Consider the following 10,213-nt stretch of genomic DNA (forward strand, 5'->3'; position numbering starts at 1 on the left):
CAACTGTACCAGCAAGTGCACTGGATCGTCCATGTAATACCTGAGCGAGTCAGGGTCGATCCCACGAGGATTGTGGTTTGAAGCAAGCTATGGTTATCTTGTAGGTCTTAGTCAGGCGAATCAAGAAGTTGTTAGATTGAGGCTTAATTGCATTAAAGAAATAGTGTATAAAATACTTTGTGAATTTGAAAGGAATCAGTTATAGGAATATGGTTAAGGATTGGAGTTGCTTTGTCTTCCTGAATTAACTCTAGTATTACTGTCTCCTTTGCTTGTGAATGATTTCTTCTATGGCAGGCTGTATGTGATCAATTCTATTGGCCATGGTCATCAATCTCCTCTGCTTCAGATCAAACGCCGTATGGCCACGGTCATCCATCTGAACAAGGGTGAAGCTCTAGCAGTTCATTCTCTTTAGTGATTCTACTCAAAATACCACAGATAATGTCAAATTTTTTGGATCAGAGAATGCTGCTCCTTTGGGTTCTAACCTCTACCACAGAGACCCTAATCTCCCCAGATATTGGCTGAATTAGTGTCTCGAGAAGTCCCCAACGAAGTCATGAATTAGCCGTTTGAGAGATGTATAATCAAGCTGGCGGTTCGCGCTTTCCAGCCACGTATTCACACGAACCCAAGTAGACACGGGTGGTTGTCAGGCACGCTGCCTTAGTATGATGAACGGAGCTGATTGTCATGGATCATCCCATTCACCATGTTGAAGAACGAGTATACATCTTAGAATTAAATCAAACATGGATCCAAGAAGAACAGTAATACTTCTATTAATTCATAGAACTCAGCATGGCTCCTTCCCTCAACCTAGGAGGTTTAGAAACTCATACTGATAGAAATACAATGGTAAAAATGAAATATGGTGTGTAAAGTCTCAAGATGATGTGAATCTAATCCCTTAAATACTAAACTAATGACTAGTAAGGGTAAAATAGTCTTTTTAGTGCTAAAATCCACTTCTGGGGCCCACTTGGTGAGTGTTTGGACTGAGCTTTGATGAGATCCATATGCTAGGAGGCCTCTAGGGCATTTAACGCTAGCTAGGGGGTCCTCTCTGGGTGTTTGGACGCCTGGTTTCCTCCTTGGGCGTTGGACGCCTGGAAAGGGGCAGGAAGCTGGCGTTGGACACTTGTTTTGGGCCTTTTATTCTGAAGTAAAGTATAAAATTTTATATATTTCTGGAAAGCTCTGGAAGTCAGCTTTCCATAGCCATTAAGAACGCTTCATTTTGACTTTTGTAGCTCCAAAAAATCTCTTTCAAGTACAAGGAGATCAGATCCGGACAGCATCTGCAGTGCTTTCTCTGCCTCTGAATCAGACTTTTGCTCCAACTCCTCAATTTCAGCCAGAAAATACCTGAAATTGTACAAAAATACACAAAATGTGAATTTAACACTAAAACCTATGAAAATTTAATAAAAACTAAACAAAACATGATTTAAACTATATGAAAATAATGCCAAAAAGCGTATAAAATATCCGCTCATCACCAGCCTTAACTTCGCAGGCTGAGTTAGGAGCTTGTTACTTTGTACCTTTGGCCCTCTATTCCTAGTTCTGTTATATTATGTTCAGTATCTTTAGTTTTCTTTTCACGCAAGTAAACTCGTTTTCTAAGCGCTGCGCTTTCTATTTTGCGATTTTGTTTTACCCGTTTTTCAAGACTCCTAGTTAAATATCTTTTTCACTATTAATATATATAATTTTATTCTTAGAGGTCGTAATACCTCACCACCTCTGTCATATGACTTAAGCATAAGATTTTGTGTGGTAGGGTGTTACAGGTCTCCTAGCTTATCGATGGGCTGAAGGTCCTACTGAGGCTCTAGTTGAAAGTCTGGCGGTAGATTAGGCTAGAAGTCTTACTAAAAATCTGGCTAAGGATCTACCTAGAATAGTGGCTATGGCTGAATGGATGGTGAGTCCTACCAGGATGTATCTCATAGATCAAAAAATTATATGGTGCATCTAGGTTGAATAACGGACTAAGAAGCGGTTCTTCCTAGACAAGTGTATTCCCGTTGAACACAGCTTTTTAGAGTCTTGGCCGTGGCTCTAAGCACTTTATTTTCTAGTATTACCACCAGATACGTAAATACCACAGACAATTTAACTAGGTAAACCCTTTCAGATTGTGATTCAGCTTTGCTAGAATCCCCAGGTAGAGGTGTCCAGAGTTCTTAAGCACCCTCTTTTTGCTTTGGATCACGACTTTAACCGCTTAGTCTCAAGCTTTTCACTTGACACATTCATGCCACAAGCACATGGTTAGGGATAGCTTGGTTGAGCTGCTTAGGCTAGGATTTTATTCTTTTAGGCCCTCCTATCCACTGATGCTCAAAGCCTTAGATCCTTTTACCCTTGCCTCTTGGTTTTAAGGATTATTGGCTTTTCTACTTTTTTTCTTTTTTTTTTCTACTTTTTCTTGCATCAAGAATCATTTTTTTTATTTTCAGATTATCATAATACTTCTCCTTTTTCCTTGTTCTTTCAAGAGCCAACATTCTAAAATTCCAACTTCTACCATGTACTGTTTATTCATGCATTCAGAAAACAAAAGCAATAACACTACATCAAAATAATTGAACAATTCTTTATTGTAGAACTCGAAAATTATGCATCTTTAATTCTTCTAAAAAAATCAACTATTTTATTCATGTTTAATGATGATAAGAGGAATACTTTATAGCTAATTGGGAAATAAAAATTAATTAATACTAATGCTTATTTATTTCGAAAAAATTAGAAGACAATAAATAAAAACTTAAATGCTACTAGTGATCATGTAAACCTAAATATGAGACATAGGAATTAGTATAACAGAAATATGAAAAATAGGAATTAGAATAGCCACAGAGTTGAAACTCAACAACCTTCAGCTTGAGGGATGTTGGGCTCTTCAGGTTGAGGGGCGCTGGGCTCTTCAGGGGAGAGCTTCTGGCGCTTCAGCTCCTCAATTTCATGCCCCTGCTTCGCTTACTCCTTGATCAGTTTGCAAATCATGCTAGTCTGATCTTTCTGCTCCTCTCTGAGTTGATCCAAGGTACTTTGCAAGTGCATCACAGACGCCTTCAGCTGATCCCAATACTCAATTGGAGGAATCTCTTAGGGAGGCTCAGGTGCCTTCCTTTTGGGATGATCCTCTTTTATCTTGGAATTTTCCATCACCTGCTTGGAGATTGGGCTTACCACTGGAATAAAGTTGTCCACATGGATCAGAACCTTAGCCTCTTGGCATAGGCGAAAGATGAGATTTGGATAAGCTAGCATTGCATTAGTATACATTCTATTTGCCAGCTTGTAGATCTCACGGGAGATTATTTGGTGGACTTCTATCTCATTCTCCATCATGATGCAATGAATCATCACAGCTCTTGGAATAGGAACTTCAGAGTGGTTACTTATGGGGAGTATAAAACGCCCAATGCAGTCTAGCCATCCTCTAGCAATTGGCTTAAGGTTTGCCCTTTTCAGCTGGTTTGGCTGGCCTTTTACATTCTCAATCTATTGAGTTCCAGGCAAGCATATGTCCTCTAGGACTTGATCCAGCTTAGGCTTGGCTACTACCCTCCTATTGTATGATTCAGGGTCATCCCTCTGTAAGGGTAATTTAAAGATTTCTCTCACCCTATCCAGATGAAAATAGATGATCTTCCCCCTGACCATGGTGCGAAAAGTATGGAATGCTGTTCCATCTTTCTTTTGCTTATCTGTCATCCACAAATTTGCATAGAATTCATGGATCATGTTGTATCCAACAGTGATCTCAGGATTAGCTAGAATCTCTCAGCCTTTCCTTTGAATTTGCTCTTAGATCTCTGGGTATTCTTCTTCTCCTAATTTGAATCCCACCTCATGGATTACTGGCCTTTTAATCATATCTTGTGATAATGTTCTTCATGTTACTTGGTAAGGAATTGAATAGGTTTGAAAACAACTGTTGAGTTATCTTCTTTCTTGTTCTTTGGGGCGGTCTTGTCACTTCTTGGAGCCATGGGATTCAAATTTTTATGAGAGAACAGGACTTCTTCCACACCAAACTTAGAATATTTGCTCGTCCTCGAGTAAAAGGTGATAAAAGAAGAAAGAAGAAAAGTGAAATAGAAGATAAGAGGAGAATAGAATTCGAATGAGAGGAGGTGAGTGAGGGAGAGGGGGCACGAACATACATATATATAGGGAGGGGGATGGATTTTCGAAAATAATCTTTGAAGAAGGATAAAGATTTTTGAAAAAGATAGAAAAAGATGGGTTATAAAACTTGAAAGATAAGAAAAGATATTGAAAAGATATTAAAAAGATATAAAAGATTTGAAAGATAGGATAGGAGTATGAAAAATATTTGAAAGTTTCATAAAAGATATGAATAAGAATTTGTAAAGACAAGAAAATATTTTGAAAGAATTTGAAAACAAATTGAAAAAGATATGAAATTTTGAAAAAAATTTGAAAGGATTTGAAAATATGTTAAATTTGAAATTAAATTGAAATTGAAATATTTAAACCAAATTTGATTTAAAAATCAAAGAATATTTGAAATTGAATTTGAAAAAGATAGATTGAATAAAGAAAAGATAAGAATTTCGAAATTACCTCCATGTTGTCTTGCTGGTGTTTAAACGCCCAGAGTGCCTGCATTCTGGCGTTTAACGCCAGGGAGATCCCTTCTCCAAGGTATTCTATTTGATGTTCTGCATCATTCTGTCTCTATTTAAGCACTGTTCATAATCACTAACATTAAAATTGACCTAATTAAGATATAATCAAAAACTATTAAGAAGAAAACTAATTAAAACAAAATTAATTAAAAATACTATACGAGTAATCATTGGGTTGCCTCCCAACAAGCGCTTCTTTAATGTCTTTAGTTGGACTTCACTGTACTTAACTTAGTAACAGTGTTGAGCCTCCTGGATCTACATCTCCTTCAAGGTAATGCTTAACCCTCTTTCCATTCATAGTGAACCTGTTTTCTTTACCTTGAAGTTCTATGTGCCCGTAAGGTGATACACTAGTAATCACAAACGGTCCTGTCCAACGGGATTTGTGTTTCCCAGGGAATAGTTTGAGTCTTGAGTTGAAGAGTAGGACCCTCTGTCCTGATTCAAAGACTCTGGAAGATATTTTCTTGTCATGCCGCCTTTTTGCCTTTTCATTATAGATCTTTGTATTTTCAAATGCATCTAAGCGGAATTCATCCAACTCATTTAGTTGGAGCAGCCATTTCTCTCCTGTTGATTTAGCATCAAGGTTGAGGAATCTAGTAGCACAATAGGCCTTATGTTCTAGTTCCATTGGCAAATGACAAGACTTCTCATATACCAGCTGATATGGTGAAGTTCCAATGGGGGATTTGAAAGCCATTCTGTATGCCCATAGAGCATCGTCAAGCTTTCTAGCCCAATTCTTTCTAGAGGTGTGATGAGCGGATAATTTATACGCTTTTTGACATTGTTTTTAGTATGTTTTTAGTAGGATCTAGTTACTTTTAGGGATGTTTTTAATAGATTTTGTGTTAAATTCACATTTCTGGACTTTACTATGAGTTTGTGTGTTTTTCTGTGATTTCAGGTATTTTCTGGCTGAAATTGAGGGACTTGAGCAGAAATCAGATTCAGAGGTTGAAAAAGGACTGCTGATGCTGTTGGATTCTGACCTCCCTGCACTCAAAGTGGATTTTCTGGAGCTACAGAACTCGAAATGGCGCGCTTCCAATTGCATTAGAAAGTAGACATCCAGATCTTTCCAGAAATATATAATAGTCCATACTTTGGCCAAGAATTGACGACGTAAACTGGCGTTCAACGCCAGCTTTCTACCCAAATCTGGCGTCCAGCGCCAGAAAAGGATCCAAAACCAGAGTTGAACGCCCAAACTGGCACAAAAACTGGCGTTCAACTCCACAAATGGCCTCTGCACGTGCAACACTTAAGCTTAGCCCAAACACACACCAAGTGGGCCCCGGAAGTGGATTTATACATCAAATACTTACTCATGTAAACCCTAGTAGCTAGTTTATTATAAATAGGACCTCTTACTATCCTTTTAGACCATCCTGGATTGTATTTTGATCCTGTGATCTCGTTTAGGGGGCTGGCCATCTCGGCCATGCCTGGACCTTCCACTTATGTATTTTCAACGGTAGAGTTTCTACACTCCATAGATTAAGGTGTGGAGCTCTGCTGTTCCTCAAAGATTAATGCAAAGTACTACTGTTTTCTATTCAATTCTTCTTATTTCGCTTCTAAGATATCCATTCGCACCCAAGAACGTGATGAAGGTGATGATTATGTGTGACGCTCATCATCCTTCTCCCTTATGAACGCGTTCCTGACAAACACTTCTGTTCTACATGAAATAAGCTAGAATGAATATCTCTCAGATCTCCTAACCGGAATCTTCGTGGCGTAAGCTAGAAAGATGGCAGCATTCAAGAGAATCCGGAAAGTCTAAACCTTGTCTGTGGTATTCCAAGTAGGATTCAATGATTGAATGACTGTGACGAGCTCCGAACTCGCGATTGCAGGGCGTTAGTGACAGACGCAAAAGGATAGTAAATCCTATTCCAGCATGATCAAGAACCGACAGATGAATAGCCGTGCTGTGACAGGGTGCGTGAGCATATTATTCACTGAGAGGATAAGATGAAGCCATTGGCAAGGGTGATGCCTCCAGACGATTAGCCGTGCCGTGACAGGGCATTGGATCATTTTCCCGTGAGATGACCGAAAGTAGCCATTGACAGTGGTGATGTATCACATAAAGCCAGCCATGGAAAGGAATGAGACTGATTGGATGAAGATAGCAGGAAAGCAGAGGTTCAGAAGAACGAAAAGTATCTCCATTCGCTTATCTGAAATTCCTACCAATGAATTACATAAGTATCTCTATCCCTATTTTATTATATAATATTCGAAAACACCATTATCAATTTATATCTGCCTAACTGAGATCTGCAAGGTGACCATAGCTTGCTTCATACCAACAATCTCCGTGGGATTCGACCCTTACTCACGTAAGGTATTACTTGGACGACCCAGTGCACTTGCTGGTTAGTTGTATCGAAGTTGTGACAATTATGAATTAAGATCAGAGCACCAAGCTTTGGAGCCATTACCAGGATTTGTTCGAGCCTGGAGATCACAATTTCGTGCACCAAGTTTTTGGCGCCGTTGCCGGGGATTGTTTGAGTTTGGACAACTGACGGTTCATCTTGTTGCTCAGATTAGGTAATTTTCTTTTTGTTTTATTTTCAAAAATCTTTCAAAAATCTTCTCACCTGTTTTCGAAAAAAAAATGTTTTCAAAAATATATTTTTCTTCAAGAATTTTTAAGAATGAATTCTAGTGTTTCATGAAGCATGTTGAAGCCTGGCTGGCTGTAAAGCCATGTCTCAATTCTTATACTCAAGAGAAGAGCTTCTTTATCTTTCTTAGCCAATTGGCTATTGAATGTAAGGAATGTCAGGCGTGTCATGTCTGAGTTACATACTAAAGCTTGGCTGGCTATTAAGCCATGCCTGACCCTTTGATTGGAGCTTTAGAGCATAAGATTCCTGGAATTCATATTAAAAATTTTGGAATCCTTTTTTTTTTTTCCTTTTTCAAAAGAATTTTTCGAAAAATATAAAATAAAAATCCAAAAAAATTAGAAAATCATAAAAATCAAAAATATTTCATGTTTCTTGAGTCTTGAGTCATATCATAAGTTTGGTGTCAATTGCATGTGCATCTTGCATTTTTCGAAAATTTCATGCATTCATGGTGTTCTTCATGATCTTCAAGTTGTTCTTGGTAAGTCTTCTTGTTTGATCTTGATGATTTTTTGTTTTGTGTCTTTTCATGTTTATCATATGCATTCTTGAATTCTTAGTGAGTAAGCATTAAAGAATTCTAAGCTTGGTGTCTTGCATGTTTTCTTTGCATTAAAAATTTTTCAAAAATATGTTCTTGATGTTCATCATGTTCTTCATAGTGTTCTTGGTGTTCATCTTGACATTCATAGCATTCTTGCATGCATTCATTGTTTTGATCTAAAAATTTCATGCATTGCATAATTTTCATGTTTTCATAAAAATTCAAAAAATCAAAAAAATATCTTTCCCTTTCTCTCTCATCAAAATTCGAAAATTTGAGTTTATTTTTTTAAAAATTTTTAAAATCAAATTGTTTCTCATGAGTCAAATCAAATTTTCAATTTGAAAATCTTATCTTTTTCAAAATCTTTTTCAAAATTCATGATTATTTTCGAAAATTCCAAAAAAATAATTTTCAAAAACCTTTTTCTTATTTTATATCATAATTTTCGAAAATAACATAATCAATTAAAGTTTTGATTCAAAAATTTGAAGTTTGTTACTTGCTTGTTAAGAAAGATTAAAACTTTAAGTTCTAGAATCATATCTTGTGATTTCTTATGAATCAAGTCATTAATTGTGATTTTAAAAATCAAATCTTTTTCAAAAACTAATTTCTATCATATCTTTTCAAAAAAAAAAATATCTTCTTATCTTATCTTTTTCAAAATTTGATTTCAAAATATCTTCTCTAACTTCCCAACTTCTTATCTTTTCAAATTTGTTTCAACTAACTAACTAACTTTTTGTTTGTTTCTTAACTTTTTCAAAACTACCTAACTAACTCTCTCTCTCTAATTTTCGAAAATATCTTCCCTCTTTTTCAAAAATTTCTTTTTTATTAACTAATTATTTTTATTTTTTATTAAAAAAAAATTTCGAAAAAAATACTAACCTTTTTCAAAAACTATTTTCAAAAATCACTAACTCTTTTTCAAAAATTGTTTTCGAAAATTCACTTCCCTCTCTCATCTCCTTCTATTTTTTTTTATTCATCTACTAACATCTCTCCCTCATTCAAAAAAAAAAAAAGAGAAAAAAAAAGGGGGATCTCTATTATTATTATTTTTCTGTGCCTTCTTCTTTGTCATATGAGCAGGAGCAAGGACAAGAATATTCTTGTTGAAGCAGATCCAGAACCTGAAAGGACTCTGAATTACAACTAACCAGTAAGCACCTGTTAGGAATTTTCAAACAAGAAGAGGAGATGGCAGCCGAAAATAATAATAATGCAAGGAGGATGCTTGGTGACTTTACTGCACCTAATTCCAATTTACATGGAAGAAGCATCTCCATTCCTGCCATTGGAGCAAACAAATTTGAGCTGAAACCTCAATTAGTTTCTCTGATGCAGCAGAACTGCAAGTTTCATGGACTTCCATCTGAAGATCCTTTTCAGTTCCTAACTGAATTCTTGCAGATATGTGATACTGTTAAGACTAATGGAGTAGATCCTGAAGTCTACGGGCTCATGCTTTTCCCTTTTGCTGTAAGAGACAGAGCTAGATTATGGTTGGATTCTCAACCCAAAGACAGCCTGAACTCTTGGGATAAGCTGGTCACGGCTTTCTTAGCCAAGTACTTTCCTCCTCAAAAGCTGAGCAAGCTTAGAGCTGATGTTCAAACCTTCAGACAGAAAGAAGGTGAATCCCTCTATGAAGCTTGGGAAAGATACAAACAGTTGACCAAAAAGTGTCCTTCTGACATGCTTTCAGAATGGACCATCCTGGATATATTCTATGATGGTTTATCTGAGCTATCAAAGATGTCACTGGACACTTCTGCATGTGGATCCATTCACCTAAAGAAAACGCCTGCAGAAGCTCAAGAACTCATTGACATGGTTGCTAATAACCAGTTCATGTACACTTCTGAAAGGAATCCTGTGAGCAATGGGACGCCTATGCAGAAGGGAGTTCTTGAAGTTGATACTCTGAATGCCATATTGGCTCAGAACAAAATATTGACTCAGCAAGTCAATATGATTTCTCAGAGTCTGCCTGGAATGCAAGCTGCATCCAACAGTACTCAAGAGGCATCTTCTGAAGAAGAAGCCTATGATCCTGAGAACCCTGCAATAGCAGAGGTGAATTACTTAGGTGAACCTTATGGAAACACCTATAACTCAACATGGAGAAATCATCCAAATTTTTCATGAAAGGATCAAAACCCCCAACAAGGCTTTAATAATGGTGGAAGAAACAGGTTTAGCAATAGCAAGCCTTTTCCATCATCAACTCAGCAACAGACAGAGAACTCTGAACAAAATGCTTCTAATTTAGCAAATCTAGTCTCTGATCTATCTAAGGCCACTGTAAGTTTCATGAATGAAACAAGGTCTTC

The 10,213-nt window shown here is 36.9% G+C and overlaps 1 non-coding gene across 1 annotated transcript; it reads right to left on the reverse strand.

Moving 5' to 3' along the window:
• Positions 1-9,473: 9,473 nt before the first annotated feature.
• Positions 9,474-9,581, reverse strand: LOC148578170 (small nucleolar RNA R71). The gene has a single exon (XR_015903314.1). It is a non-coding gene; the product is annotated as a small nucleolar RNA R71 (small nucleolar RNA).
• Between the last annotated feature and the right edge of the window lie 632 nt (positions 9,582-10,213).

The sequence above is a fragment of the Arachis ipaensis genome, chromosome B1 (genome assembly GCF_059453495.1).
Source record: "Arachis ipaensis isolate K30076 ecotype BB chromosome B1, ASM5945349v1, whole genome shotgun sequence".
Taxonomy (NCBI): domain Eukaryota; kingdom Viridiplantae; phylum Streptophyta; class Magnoliopsida; order Fabales; family Fabaceae; genus Arachis; species Arachis ipaensis.